The sequence below is a fragment of the Lampetra fluviatilis genome, chromosome 4 (assembly GCF_964198595.1).
Source record: "Lampetra fluviatilis chromosome 4, kcLamFluv1.1, whole genome shotgun sequence".
Taxonomy (NCBI): Eukaryota; Metazoa; Chordata; class Hyperoartia; order Petromyzontiformes; family Petromyzontidae; genus Lampetra; species Lampetra fluviatilis.
This window is the reverse complement of record NC_136278.1, coordinates 10,716,551-10,730,943: the sequence shown is the minus strand read 5'-3', so window position 1 is coordinate 10,730,943 and position 14,393 is coordinate 10,716,551. Positions and strand designations below refer to the sequence as shown.

General features: G+C 50.4%; 1 protein-coding gene and 1 pseudogene across 1 annotated transcript in view; one reads left to right on the top strand and one right to left on the bottom strand.

The window, feature by feature from the left end:
• Positions 1 to 14,393, bottom strand: part of PEBP4 (phosphatidylethanolamine binding protein 4) — a 282,010-nt gene that overhangs the window by 56,907 nt on the left and 210,710 nt on the right. The gene's annotated exons all lie outside the window — the stretch shown is intronic.
• Positions 13,408 to 14,024, top strand: LOC144931288 (large ribosomal subunit protein eL21 pseudogene; annotated as a pseudogene).

The following is a 14,393-nucleotide window of genomic DNA, read 5'->3' as shown; positions in this document are numbered from 1 at the left end:
GAGGCAACACTATTTATTAAACGGTAAGTAATATAACACTGTACATAAGGTGGTGACCACCTTCCTCAACTCACTAACACTCTGGAACACAACACAGACTGGACCAGGCAGGCAACGGCCTGCCTGGCCCAGGACGACGACTCGGGACTTGACGACCAATGATGTCTTCACTTTGGAGTACAGTACAACAGCAGCCTCGCTCCGCGTTCACACCACGCTTATATTTGGTTTGGCGTGGCTGGCTCCGCCCCGGCGTGGCTGGCTCTCTTCAGGCCACGCTTCCCTTCCCAGGACACGCCTCACTTCCCCCACCTCTGGGAGGGTCCGGATCCCTCCACCACGCGACCCCCCAGGCACCCCCTTGGGGCCCCCAGCCTTCGTACGGGCCGACACAGTAGTGACCTTTCTCTGTCACTACATAGGTGTAGAACCTTCTGGTTTGGTTGTTTATGTAGCCTAGTACGACCTTACTGTCCGTGTAGAACTTGACCGCGTCCAGTTTGACGCCAAATTCGTCTAAGATCAGTTCCGCCACCTCTGTAGCAAGAATGGCTCCACACAGCTCGAGCCTTGAGATGGTATGTTCCGGTTGTGGGGCCTTGCCGTGGAACTCCTTCCAGAATTCCCACTCGGACGATAGCTCCGAGTCGAGGAACGGAGAGGCCACGGTCACAGCGACCACCGCCACGACCACCAGCAGAGCGACGAGCAGCGGCTTCACCTTAGTCTTCTTCCCGTCAGTCAGGACTGGCTTGGAGAAACGTGGAGGAACAAACTCCAACGAAGACGGTGGATGTACAAGCGAAGTCATGGTGGTTTCTTCGTAAGTCTGCACGGTACAGCCTTGACTTCTCTCGCCGAGTTTCTCTTTCAGCGTGAAGTGGTTGGGGCACGGTTTGAAGAGCGACGTGCGTCCATTCGTGAGCACACTCGTTCTGAATGTGCTAATGTGGTCTGGTTTGTGGGTCCCATCGAGACAAACGTCACCCACGATGACCCATCCTAGATCGAGTCTCTGGGCGTAGGGAGCGTCGTGAGCTCCATTGCGTTGGTCGCAAACCTTGTGGACTCTCAGCATGTCCCTGCCGAGCAGAAGTAAAATCTGTGCCGCGTGATCCAATGGCGGGATGAACTCTGCTATGGGTTTCAGGTGTGGGTGGTGACGTGCAACTTCGGGCGTGGGAATCTCACTCCTGTCGTCCGGTATCTCGTTGCACTCTGTCACCATAGGAAGGGCTAGCTTCATGGTGCTATCTATGGTTTCCACCATGAGGCCGCTCGCTCTTCTTCCCGCTGTCTCCATCAGTCCTGAGCATGTTCTGAGCGTGTATGGAAAGGAATTCCCACCTACACTCAGCTGATCAAAGAACTCTGACCTTGCCAAAGACCTGTTGCTCTGGTCGTCCATTATGGCGTACATCCTTACTGCCCTTTCAGGATGTCCTTTGGGATAGACTCGGACGAGGCATATCTTTGAGCAAGATCTTCCTTTGAAGCCTTCTCCACAGACTTCTGTGCATTTGGTTGTGATTGACGAAGTGAGTGCGGCGGTCTCGCCTTGCTCCCCGCCGTGCTCTGCTTCGGGATCGGAAGCCTTAGTGCTACTGGGTTTCGAGTAAAATGTGTGCAGAGCAGTTGCATGTTTGTCGCTGCCACATTCCTCGCACTTGATATCTGCCTTGCAATTCCTTGCAAGGTGGTTAGTAGAAGCACAGCATTTGAAGCACACTCCAAATTCTTTCAGCATGTTCTTCCGCTCTTCCAATGGCTTCCTCCTGAACTCACGGCATTTCTGGAGGGAGTGAGGTTGATCATGCAATGGGCATTGCTTCTCTGGATCCTCTATCTTTTTCTTTGTGGTGGTTGCCTGGACGGAGTTTGCGAATGTCGCAGGAGAGACCTCAGTCTTGTGTACGGAAATTGGCACTCTCGCTGTTCCTCGTTTCGCCGTTGTCCTTTCCATTTTTGGGAGATCTGGACTGGAAATCCCCGTGGTGCCAAACATGAAACTCGGGTCATTTCTAGTCTTAGCCAGGTTGCGGATAAACTTTGAGAAAAAAGAGAATGGGGGGAATGCAACCTGATGCTCTGACTTGTATCTTGAACCCGCTGTTCTCCATTTTTCCTGCACGTCAAATGGCAATTTCTCTACGATGGGGTTCACGCCATGGTAGGTATTCAAGAAAATGAGACCTGGTAAGTAGGGATCAGCCTGGGCTGATTCAAGCTCCATCAAAAGATCTCCAAGCTCCCGTAACCTTTTATTGTCTCGACCAGAGATTTTTGGAAAGTTCTGCAACTTCTTGAAGAGAGCCTTCTCAATGGTTTCTGGGCTACCATAGCACTCCTCGAGCCTCTCCCACACCGCATGCAGGCTTGAGGCGGGGTCGTAAATGTTTGCTGACCGGATCCTCTTTGCGTACTCTGCAGATTCATTTCCTAACCATTTCACCAACAGGTCGAGTTCTTCACTTGCAGAGATGTCTGCATTTCGGATTGCATTCCTGAAGGTAGATCTCCAGGCTCGATAGTTCTCAGAGTGGTCATAAAACTTAACGAGTCTTGTGTTGATTAGTTCGCGGTGAGCCAGGTACCTAGCAAAGTCTCCTAGTCCTGCTGATCCAGGGTGTGTCCATACTGGCGCTTGTGAGGCGGCATTATTGGCTGTATTGCCTAGCATGCCGTCATTTGCGATGGCGTTGGACTGTGGGCCCAAAGGGTTTCGATCACGTTGGCTGGATCCCTTTATGTGACTGTCTGGAATGTGGGTCTGACTTGGTGCATCCACGTCTGACCCCACGTGCGCGACGCTGAGTTGGCGACTAACTGCCAGGGCAGGATATGCATTTCCACCATTCCTGTAGACAGCATTCATGTTCATTCGGTGTGGAGATGGCGATGCCTGAACGTCCACCCTTTGTTCAGTATCGTTTGGTGGAGGAGCATTGATGCATTGTTCAGACCAGTCCAAAATATTTTTTCTGGTGAGTTGATCACGGTCCTTGACAGGTATCTGAGTACCAAACTCACTCCAATTCTCTTCCTTATCCAGGTTGGCTGCTGCCTCGAGCACCTCTGCCTGGGCCATTGCAGCAGCTGCTTCCCTTTTGAGTTGTAGGGTGCTTAACTTAGCATCCAGCTCAATGTTCTTCCGCGTGGCGGTAGCCACTAATATACTCTCTTGCTCTTCAAGCTCTGCTTTCTTCCGTGCAGCAGTAGCCACTAATATACTCTCTTGCTCTCGTGTGGCAGCAGTTGCTAATATACTTTCTTGCTCTGCTTTTCTCCATGCGGCAGCAGTTGCTATACTTGCTTCTTCTTGTATGTGGGCCTTTTCAATTAGCATGGCTTCCTCTTCAGCCATGTAGGCAATACGGGCGTTTGCTGCTTCTGCTGCTGCGCGTGCCTGAGCTGCTGCCATACTAGTAGATGATGTCTTTGAGTGTGCTGAGGCTTTAGATTTTGTGGTGGACCTGGATGAGACAGAGTGCTGAGATCGTGTCTCTCTTAAGCCCTCCACACGGTCCATTGCATCTTGTATCACTGCCTGCACATTATCATCGAGCAGTTCGAGGAAGTGCTCTTGTCTGCGCACTCCCTCAATGCCCTCATCTGTTTTCACCTTCATCAGGAGCGAGATGTATTTATTTGCCAGGAACTTGTAGCTTGAGCTGCTCACATTCACTCGCTGGATGGCCCGCTGAAATGAGGCCACTGTGTCTGAGGCATTTGAAGCTTCAGATAAATCTGCTTCAACCCGGTTCCATGTCCGTTGTATCCTGGCATCAAGGTCCTGTTTCTCAGCTTCATAGCTTTCCAAGGCCCGTTGCGTCAACCTGACCTCCCTCTGGGGCCTTGAACTCCCTTGGTCCTCTTGAGGCAGGATGGGAGATCCTGCATTGCTTGGTTCACCTTCTTCAGCATCTCTCTCTGCTGAACTGTGGCTTTCCATGCTGCGATGCTTGCAGCACGATTTTAATGTAGACTCGTTGCAGAGCTCCTTGCTTGTTGCAGGCTGACTGCAGGGCTGGCTGCAGAGCTGGCTGCAGAGCTGACTGCAGGGCTGGCTGCAGGGCTGGCTGCAGAGCTGACTGCAGAGCTGGCTGCAGAGCTGGTTGCAGGGCTGGCTGCAGAGCTGGCTGCAGAGCTGACTGCAGGGCTGGCTGCAGGGCTGGCTGCAGAGCTGGCTGCAGGGCTGGCTGCAGAGCTGACTGCAAAGCTGGCTGCAGGACTTCTTGGGAACTTTAAGAAGAGTATCTTTTTACTGCTGCAGGGCTGGCTGCAGCACTTCTTGGGAGCTTTAAGAAGAATATCTTTTTACTATCTCGGCCTCACCGTGCGCTGCGTTGCACCGCTAGTCGAGTAGATAACCATGTGTTCAATAAACCCTCGGAGCCAGGATGACCGTCCAACTCCGATCATCATTTATTGATTGTAATAGTTAAAACTGGTGAGAAAACACAGATACAGCATCTGTTATAATTCGGAAACACCCACACAATGAACACCACAGCATCAGAACATTGTCTCAGATAACAATAGATCCTGGAAGGACCAGGCCCCCACATTACCCCTGAACAACTAGACAAAGGCACAAGCTGGTGTGTTGCATACAGGCACATAGTGTATTCATCCCACTGCACCCCAAATGTATAGCATTACACTTAACACTAAACTGTGGATAAGATACTTCGTCATCACTCTCAGGATCGCAACATAGGCACAAGTCTGACTCGACCTACTAAATCACAAGTAACATCCACAATAAGGAAAGTCACAGGCTTCGTTACTAACTAGGCCTCGTATTTACTACAACAACTTAACGGCACCATAAAGGCATTTACATTGCTATAACGGTCATTCCAACATTACAACAGCATTTCCAATATTATAGGAATATAAACAACTTACAGATAATGCTTCTTAAGCTCCCACAATGGACAAGTGCGGCTGTGGTCTCACTGAGATGCGATGCATGCCGCCATCTTGACTTATCTGTGTAATGGCTGACGCCCGCGTGGTACAGTGGAAATCTAACATCGTCACTTCCTGGTCACGTGACCAACATTAGCATAAAAAAACAGGAACTTCCTGTGAACGTACACTCCCCATCTGCCGTGAGGCAAGACACTCCCCGTCTGGTATCTAGGAGATACCACCATTTATTTCCTATCTCATAAACAAGTGTATAACAACTTCAATGGGTCGACTTATTTGTCCATATCTTTGCGAGAGAGAAGTAGTACTATCTCGACTATGGGCCTGATGAAAGTTCTTGCGACTCCTTGCTTCGCAATCATAACCTCGACCTTTCAAACTTTTCCATCGGCACTTGGAATCGACTTGAGGATGCGGCCTATTGGCCACTCATTCCGTTTGGCTTGGTTGTCCTTCAGTAGGACGAGGTCGCCTTCTTGGATGTCTGGTCTATTAGACTGCCACTTGTTGCGCACTTGGAGTGTCGTAAGGTACTCGTTTTTCCAGCGACGCCAGAACGTGTTCGCGAAGCTCTGCACTTGTCTCCATTGACGTCTGTAGAGGTCTGCAGTGCTGGCCTCCTCGGTAGGTGCTGTGAGCACATCTGTCTTCTGGGTAAGAAGTGTAGCAGGAGTCAAGATGAATTGTGACTCCGGGTCGGTTGAGACGGGGATCAGGGGTCTTGAGTTAATTATGGCTGAGACTTCGGCCATGAGAGTGGTCAAGACCTCGTGAGAGAGCCGTGTGGACCCGACATCACATAGCATGGAAAGCTCGTCTTCAGTGTGTGGCACTGTGCAGTGATGCCATCCATTGCAGCTACCAGTGGTGCCTCTCATTGGGCGATGGAAGCAGTCTGCAATATGCGTTAAATGTGCTATCGCTCGCACGAGCATCGTCCATTTCGAGAAATGTTCAAAATGGTGTGGACTCAGTGGACTTCTTGGTCGCACATTTGTTATGAAAGTTGTCACTAGAGGACGAATCTCCTTGTCGGACTCGGGCTCTAAGAGTCCAAAGGTCTCCTTGGTAGTACATGGGCCAACGTCACGTCATAACAGGAACGCTGGACCCGTCAGCCAGATGGTTTGATTCAGCAGAGATGCAGGGATGGACCTAGTTGCGAGTTCTGCTGGATTCTGGTCAGTTGGAACGTAATTCCATTGCTCCGGCTGCGTCGATCTCCTGATGCGCTCCACCCGGTTGCTGATGTAGGTGTAGAACCTTCTGGTTTGGTTGTTTATGTAGCCTAGTACGACCTTACTGTCCGTGTAGAACTTGACCGCGTCCAGTTTGACGCCAAATTCGTCTAAGATCAGTTCCGCCACCTCTGTAGCAAGAATGGCTCCACACAGCTCGAGCCTTGAGATGGTATGTTCCGGTTGTGGGGCCTTGCCGTGGAACTCCTTCCAGAATTCCCACTCGGACGATAGCTCCGAGTCGAGGAACGGAGAGGCCACGGTCACAGCGACCACCGCCACGACCACCAGCAGAGCGACGAGCAGCGGCTTCACCTTAGTCTTCTTCCCGTCAGTCAGGACTGGCTTGGAGAAACGTGGAGGAACAAACTCCAACGAAGACGGTGGATGTACAAGCGAAGTCATGGTGGTTTCTTCGTAAGTCTGCACGGTACAGCCTTGACTTCTCTCGCCGAGTTTCTCTTTCAGCGTGAAGTGGTTGGGGCACGGTTTGAAGAGCGACGTGCGTCCATTCGTGAGCACACTCGTTCTGAATGTGCTAATGTGGTCTGGTTTGTGGGTCCCATCGAGACAAACGTCACCCACGATGACCCATCCTAGATCGAGTCTCTGGGCGTAGGGAGCGTCGTGAGGTCCATTGCGTTGGTCGCAAACCTTGTGGACTCTCAGCATGTCCCTGCCGAGCAGAAGTAAAATCTGTGCCGCGTGATCCAATGGCGGGATGAACTCTGCTATGGGTTTCAGGTGTGGGTGGTGACGTGCAACTTCGGGCGTGGGAATCTCACTCCTGTCGTCCGGTATCTCGTTGCACTCTGTCACCATACGAAGGGCTAGCTTCATGGTGCTATCTATGGTTTCCACCATGAGGCCGCTCGCTCTTCTTCCCGCTGTCTCCATCAGTCCTGAGCATGTTCTGAGCGTGTATGGAAAGGAATTCCCACCTACACTCAGCTGATCAAAGAACTCTGACCTTGCCAAAGACCTGTTGCTCTGGTCGTCCATTATGGCGTACATCCTTACTGCCCTTTCAGGATGTCCTTTGGGATAGACTCGGACGAGGCATATCTTTGAGCAAGATCTTCCTTTGAAGCCTTCTCCACAGACTTCTGTGCATTTGGTTGTGATTGACGAAGTGAGTGCGGCGGTCTCGCCTTGCTCCCCGCCGTGCTCTGCTTCGGGATCGGAAGCCTTAGTGCTACTGGGTTTCGAGTAAAATGTGTGCAGAGCAGTTGCATGTTTGTCGCTGCCACATTCCTCGCACTTGATATCTGCCTTGCAATTCCTTGCAAGGTGGTTAGTAGAAGCACAGCATTTGAAGCACACTCCAAATTCTTTCAGCATGTTCTTCCGCTCTTCCAATGGCTTCCTCCTGAACTCACGGCATTTCTGGAGGGAGTGAGGTTGATCATGCAATGGGCATTGCTTCTCTGGATCCTCTATCTTTTTCTTTGTGGTGGTTGCCTGGACGGAGTTTGCGAATGTCGCAGGAGAGACCTCAGTCTTGTGTACGGAAATTGGCACTCTCGCTGTTCCTCGTTTCGCCGTTGTCCTTTCCATTTTTGGGAGATCTGGACTGGAAATCCCCGTGGTGCCAAACATGAAACTCGGGTCATTTCTAGTCTTAGCCAGGTTGCGGATAAACTTTGAGAAAAAAGAGAATGGGGGGAATGCAACCTGATGCTCTGACTTGTATCTTGAACCCGCTGTTCTCCATTTTTCCTGCACGTCAAATGGCAATTTCTCTACGATGGGGTTCACGCCATGGTAGGTATTCAAGAAAATGAGACCTGGTAAGTAGGGATCAGCCTGGGCTGATTCAAGCTCCATCAAAAGATCTCCAAGCTCCCGTAACCTTTTATTGTCTCGACCAGAGATTTTTGGAAAGTTCTGCAACTTCTTGAAGAGAGCCTTCTCAATGGTTTCTGGGCTACCATAGCACTCCTCGAGCCTCTCCCACACCGCATGCAGGCTTGAGGCGGGGTCGTAAATGTTTGCTGACCGGATCCTCTTTGCGTATTCTGCAGATTCATTTCCTAACCATTTCACCAACAGGTCGAGTTCTTCACTTGCAGAGATGTCTGCATTTCGGATTGCATTCCTGAAGGTAGATCTCCAGGCTCGATAGTTCTCAGAGTGGTCATAAAACTTAACGAGTCTTGTGTTGATTAGTTCGCGGTGAGCCAGGTACCTAGCAAAGTCTCCTATTCCTGCTGATCCAGGGTGTGTCCATACTGGCGCTTGTGAGGCGGCATTATTGGCTGTATTGCCTAGCATGCCGTCATTTGCGATGGCGTTGGACTGTGGGCCCAAAGGGTTTCGATCACGTTGGCTGGATCCCTTTATGTGACTGTCTGGAATGTGGGTCTGACTTGGTGCATCCACGTCTGACCCCACGTGCGCGACGCTGAGTTGGCGACTAACTGCCAGGGCAGGATATGCATTTCCACCATTCCTGTAGACAGCATTCATGTTCATTCGGTGTGGAGATGGCGATGCCTGAACGTCCACCCTTTGTTCAGTATCGTTTGGTGGAGGAGCATTGATGCATTGTTCAGACCAGTCCAAAATATTTTTTCTGGTGAGTTGATCACGGTCCTTGACAGGTATCTGAGTACCAAACTCACTCCAATTCTCTTCCTTATCCAGGTTGGCTGCTGCCTCGAGCACCTCTGCCTGGGCCATTGCAGCAGCTGCTTCCCTTTTGAGTTGTAGGGTGCTTAACTTAGCATCCAGCTCAATGTTCTTCCGCGTGGCGGTAGCCACTAATATACTCTCTTGCTCTTCAAGCTCTGCTTTCTTCCATGCAGCAGTAGCCACTAATATACTCTCTTGCTCTCGTGTGGCAGCAGTTGCTAATATACTTTCTTGCTCTGCTTTCCTCCATGCGGCAGCAGTTGCTATACTTGCTTCTTCTTGTATGTGGGCCTTTTCAATTAGCATGGCTTCCTCTTCAGCCATGTAGGCAATACGGGCGTTTGCTGCTTCTGCTGCTGCGCGTGCCTGAGCTGCTGCCATACTAGTAGATGATGTCTTTGAGTGTGCTGAGGCTTTAGATTTTGTGGTGGACCTGGATGAGACAGAGTGCTGAGATCGTGTCTCTCTTAAGCCCTCCACACGGTCCATTGCATCTTGTATCACTGCCTGCACATTATCATCGAGCAGTTCGAGGAAGTGCTCTTGTCTGCGCACTCCCTCAATGCCCTCATCTGTTTTCACCTTCATCAGGAGCGAGATGTATTTATTTGCCAGGAGCTTGTAGCTTGAGCTGCTCACATTCACTCGCTGGATGGCCCGCTGAAATGAGGCCACTGTGTCTGAGGCATTTGAAGCTTCAGATAAATCTGCTTCAACCCGGTTCCATGTCCGTTGTATCCTGGCATCAAGGTCCTGTTTCTCAGCTTCATAGCTTTCCAAGGCCCGTTGCGTCAACCTGACCTCCCTCTGGGGCCTTGAACTCCCTTGGTCCTCTTGAGGCAGGATGGGAGATCCTGGATTGCTTGGTTCACCTTCTTCAGCATCTCTCTCTGCTGAACTGTGGCTTTCCATGCTGCGATGCTTGCAGCACGATTTTAATGTAGACTCGTTGCAGAGCTCCTTGCTTGTTGCAGGCTGACTGCAGGGCTGGCTGCAGAGCTGGCTGCAGAGCTGACTGCAGGGCTGGCTGCAGGGCTGGCTGCAGAGCTGACTGCAGAGCTGGCTGCAGAGCTGGTTGCAGGGCTGGCTGCAGAGCTGGCTGCAGAGCTGACTGCAGGGCTGGCTGCAGGGCTGGCTGCAGAGCTGGCTGCAGGGCTGGCTGCAGAGCTGACTGCAGAGCTGGCTGCAGGACTTCTTGGGAACTTTAAGAAGAGTATCTTTTTACTGCTGCAGGGCTGGCTGCAGCACTTCTTGGGAGCTTTAAGAAGAATATCTTTTTACTATCTCGGCCTCACCGTGCGCTGCGTTGCACCGCTAGTCGAGTAGATAACCATGTGTTCAATAAACCCTCGGAGCCAGGATGACCGTCCAACTCCGATCGTCATTTATTGATTGTAATAGTTAAAACTGGTGAGAAAACACAGATACAGCATCTGTTATAATTCGGAAACACCCACACAATGAACATCACAGCATCAGAACATTGTCTCAGATAACAATAGATCCTGGAAAGACCAGGCCCCCACATTACCCCTGAACAACTAGACAAAGGCACAAGCTGGTGCGTTGCATACAGGCACATAGTGTATTCATCCCACTGCACCCCAAATATACAGCATTACACTTAACACTAAACTGTGGATAAGATACTTCGTCATCACCCTCAGGATCGCAACATAGGCACAAGTCTGACTCGACCTACTAAATCACAAGTAACATCCACAATAAGGAAAGTCACAGGCTTCGTTACTAACTAGGCCTCGTATTTACTACAACAACTTAACGGCACCATAAAGGCATTTACATTGCTAAAACGGTCATTCCAACATTACAACAGCATTTCCAATATTATAGGAATATAAACAACTTACAGATAATGCTTCTTAAGCTCCCACAATGGACAAGTGTGGCTGTGGTCTCACTGAGATGCGATGCGTGCCGCCATCTTGACTTATCTGTGTAATGGCTGACGCCCGCGTGGTACAGTGGAAATCTAACATCGTCACTTCCTGGTCACGTGACCAACATTAGCATAAAAAAACAGGAACTTCCTGTGAACGTACGCTCCCCATCTGCCGTGAGGCAAGACACAACCAGACTACCTCTTTTTTTCGGGCACCTTCCAAGAAATATTGAAAACAGTCTTATTTTTTTTGCAAACGTAAACAAAAGCAATAATCTGGGATGGGTGGCGCTGTGGTTTGAGCACGTGAAATATACAGGGTGACATTCGTGGTCAGCGATTGATGTAACCCTTCATCCTTCACCAGAGAGAACGTGAAATTTCAGGCTTGCAATTGCATCTCCGTGAAAACGATCGCTGAAACGTCCTGGCATACGTTTGAGGTGCGAGTTTAATAAATTCAATAATTTCCACGTACAAGCCCTCAATTTATTTCGTGACTTGGCCACTACGACGGGAATGTGGGAATTTTTCTTCCACAAGCCTCAGGCAATGAACAGAGATGTGCACTGCCGCCACACTTTGCATGAATGACAAAACACCCTAAACTTTTCCACTGAGCGCAAAACAAGTAAAAACAATGTTCTCTATGGCACGCAAAATGTCAAACGCTTCATATATTATTAAAGCAGAGGGAGAAAAAAGTCAGCGCAATGAAACCTAATTACCATCCCCGCTTTCAAGGATGCACAGAAAAGTTGCGAACAAGAGCTCGCGACTTCGAAGCACTTTGCTTTGTTTGACTCTACTCGGCAGGTTTCTCGCGCCGTAATGAAACGCACGAGGCACAAAAGCGCGGCCAACGATCTTTAACGAAGGCGGCTCCGGGCTTAATATGCGCCCCCCCATGCTGACGCGCGGTCCCGACGACTGCACCGTTTCGAGGGCGGCACTGCGGCTGGGGCTTGTGCCGGTGCTGTGGAAGGCAAATGGGGTCAAGGCTATGTGGACAATCCGTTGGGAGGGAGAAAAAAAAACTTCCGTAAAATATGCACGATCTTTAAAAGGTTTAATGAGGGTGCCGAACGCGTAAGCACGCTGCCTCATTTTTCTCTGTACAGGCGCTGTGAGATGCCGTTGCATTTAGGTGCTGCAGAAATTCAGATTGTTAATTTGCTCAAAGCACGCAAGTGGATAAAACAAAGACCTCTCCACCATATCCTGAAGAGACTGCTGGGGCAAGTGCTGTTAGCGAGCACCTATGAAGGCCGGCACAGCACAAGGGGAAGTGGCGGATCGGTACCATGCCAGAACATCTTTGTTCCTGGAGAGCTCACGTCTTACACAGCCGTGGGCACGGTTAATGAAAAGGACATTTTCCCACATTCCTATCACTGGGAAATTATCCACCACGCATTTAGATGGATCCATATTGCACTGCGTTGCTTTGCTGAGCGTGTCGAAGAAGTGCTCTGCTAGCTCATGGACAAACTGCCGGGGCTACACATCCAACTAGACCCTAGCCCCCGCATATTGGGCCCTGCCGACTGCAGCTTTGCCGAATGTTGAATGTGGTCCAATCACGGTGAAAAAGGTTTGCCCGTGAAACGTAAACAGCAGATTCTGGCTGATATAGACTTACGCATCCTCTACAATGGCAAGCAAGGGCTGGCAAAACTGGTTCATGAATCACCAATGCAGGGAACTGACCAGGTCAATTTGGAGGTGACCTGGGCTAGTTCGGATACCACTTGCCACTGACGTGTTTATTCGGGGATGAAACCGAGATCGCTGGGATAGTAGTGAAGGATACTAAGCACTACACTGCCACTCCATACACATAGCACAGTCACATGATACTCTCTGCAAAGGGCGTACATTAATATACGTGCACGCGTGCAGTTGTAGTCATTTGCCAGGCATCTGACCGAGAGCCACGACAGGAGGTGAGCATCTTTGACCGTTACGAGACATTTTTGTCCTGCCGTGCGTAGAATCTGCCGAGTCTGACATTGTGTAAATGAAATGGCACATTCTGTTTGGATGCGAGCTGCTTTGTTAGTTCATGCTTACCACAGCAGTTCTGCGCTGCATGTTGTGAAAACACTAACAAGGCAGGTTCAAAGTTCAAACATGGAACCTGCTCCTAACAAGGGCACACATACGCCTTGACATGCGATCCTCAAGAGGGATGAACACATGGAAAGCCCCTCCAGGTGCAACGGAAATTAAAAGGGAACAAATTAGAGCACTGAATACCCACAGACATTTATTTACAACGAATACACAGCCTGGTCCCTGTCCTTTGCTAACCTGTGCACGGTGATGTTGCTGTTTAGATGTATGAATCGTGGAGACTTATTTAAAAATGCCAACCAAGTTTTGACTGCTCAGCTTATTACCTGGGCGTGTGGCACCACCGTTCAAGTGCTCACGGTGGGGAATTGACTTTGTACCACTCTGTGAAAAGTCTTCCTCTGGAAAGTTGCCACTAGACTTTCTGTTATGCCGCAACCTTCCGGGAAGTCCAGCGATATGTGGAAAGTGTACGTCTCCCCATGCGCCAGGATCTCAACAACGTCCCTTGCCACCACCATCACCGTTTTAATTCGTGCAGCAAGCCCTCTTGGATCCACGCACTTAACCTCTGACAATGCGACTTCAACCCTGGTGATGATGCTTGGAAAGCCACTCGCCTCCATCTTGCGGCTGAGCGAGAGGCGACGCAGGAAACATGGGCAAGACACATGGCAAGCGCCGGGGGACCCGGTACATGTTTGCCAGGTCCTTCCGCAAGCATGGCCCTATCCCACTTTCAACGTAAATGAAAATCTACAAGAAGGGGGACATAGTTGACATCAAGGGAACAGGCACGGGGCAGCAGGGCATGCCGCACAAGTGCTACCACGGCAAGACGGGCCGTGTGTTCAACATTACGCAGCACGCGGTTGGAGTCATCTTCAACAAGCAGGTCAAGGGCAAGGTCCTAGCCAAGCGAATCAACGTGCGCATTGAGCACGTGAAGCACTCGAAGAGCCGCGACAGCTTCCTCAAGCGCGTCAAGGAGAACGAGCTCAAGAAGGATAAGGCGAAGCTGGCGGGCGAGTGGGTGACCCTGAAACGCCAGCCAGCCCAGCCTCGTGTGGCTCACTTCGTCAGCACCAAGAACAGCACACCGGAGCTGCTGGAGCCCATTCCCTACGAGTTCATGGTGTAAAGGGGAGTGGAGAGAAGACTCCATCCCACCCCTCTCCTCTCTCTCTGCCTGTCCCTGTCAATAAAGAATGGTCGAACCGTACCACAAAAAAAAAGCCAAATGGAGTGCACAAGAAGTCACAATCACCTTGTGAAGGCCCAACGATGCAGAAGAGCCCTGGTTTAGATCTTCTACAAAGCTTAAGGGGCCACGACTCTAAACCACATCTGGACACAAACCATGGCATCAGCAGATGCTGATCTTGATGCACTAATGAGAAATTAAACAAATCTCTGGTGTGCGGTGAATGTGGTTACCCAGAACAGACTATGGAATGTCCAGCGACTCAACGCCCAATTCGCAAATACGGAGGAAGCGGCATCGTCACAGTGATGATTCACCACTCCGCCAATCCTAACGCAATCATTTGACCTGACCACCTCAATGTAGAATTACAGCTGTTGCTCTACAGCAACATCAGCCA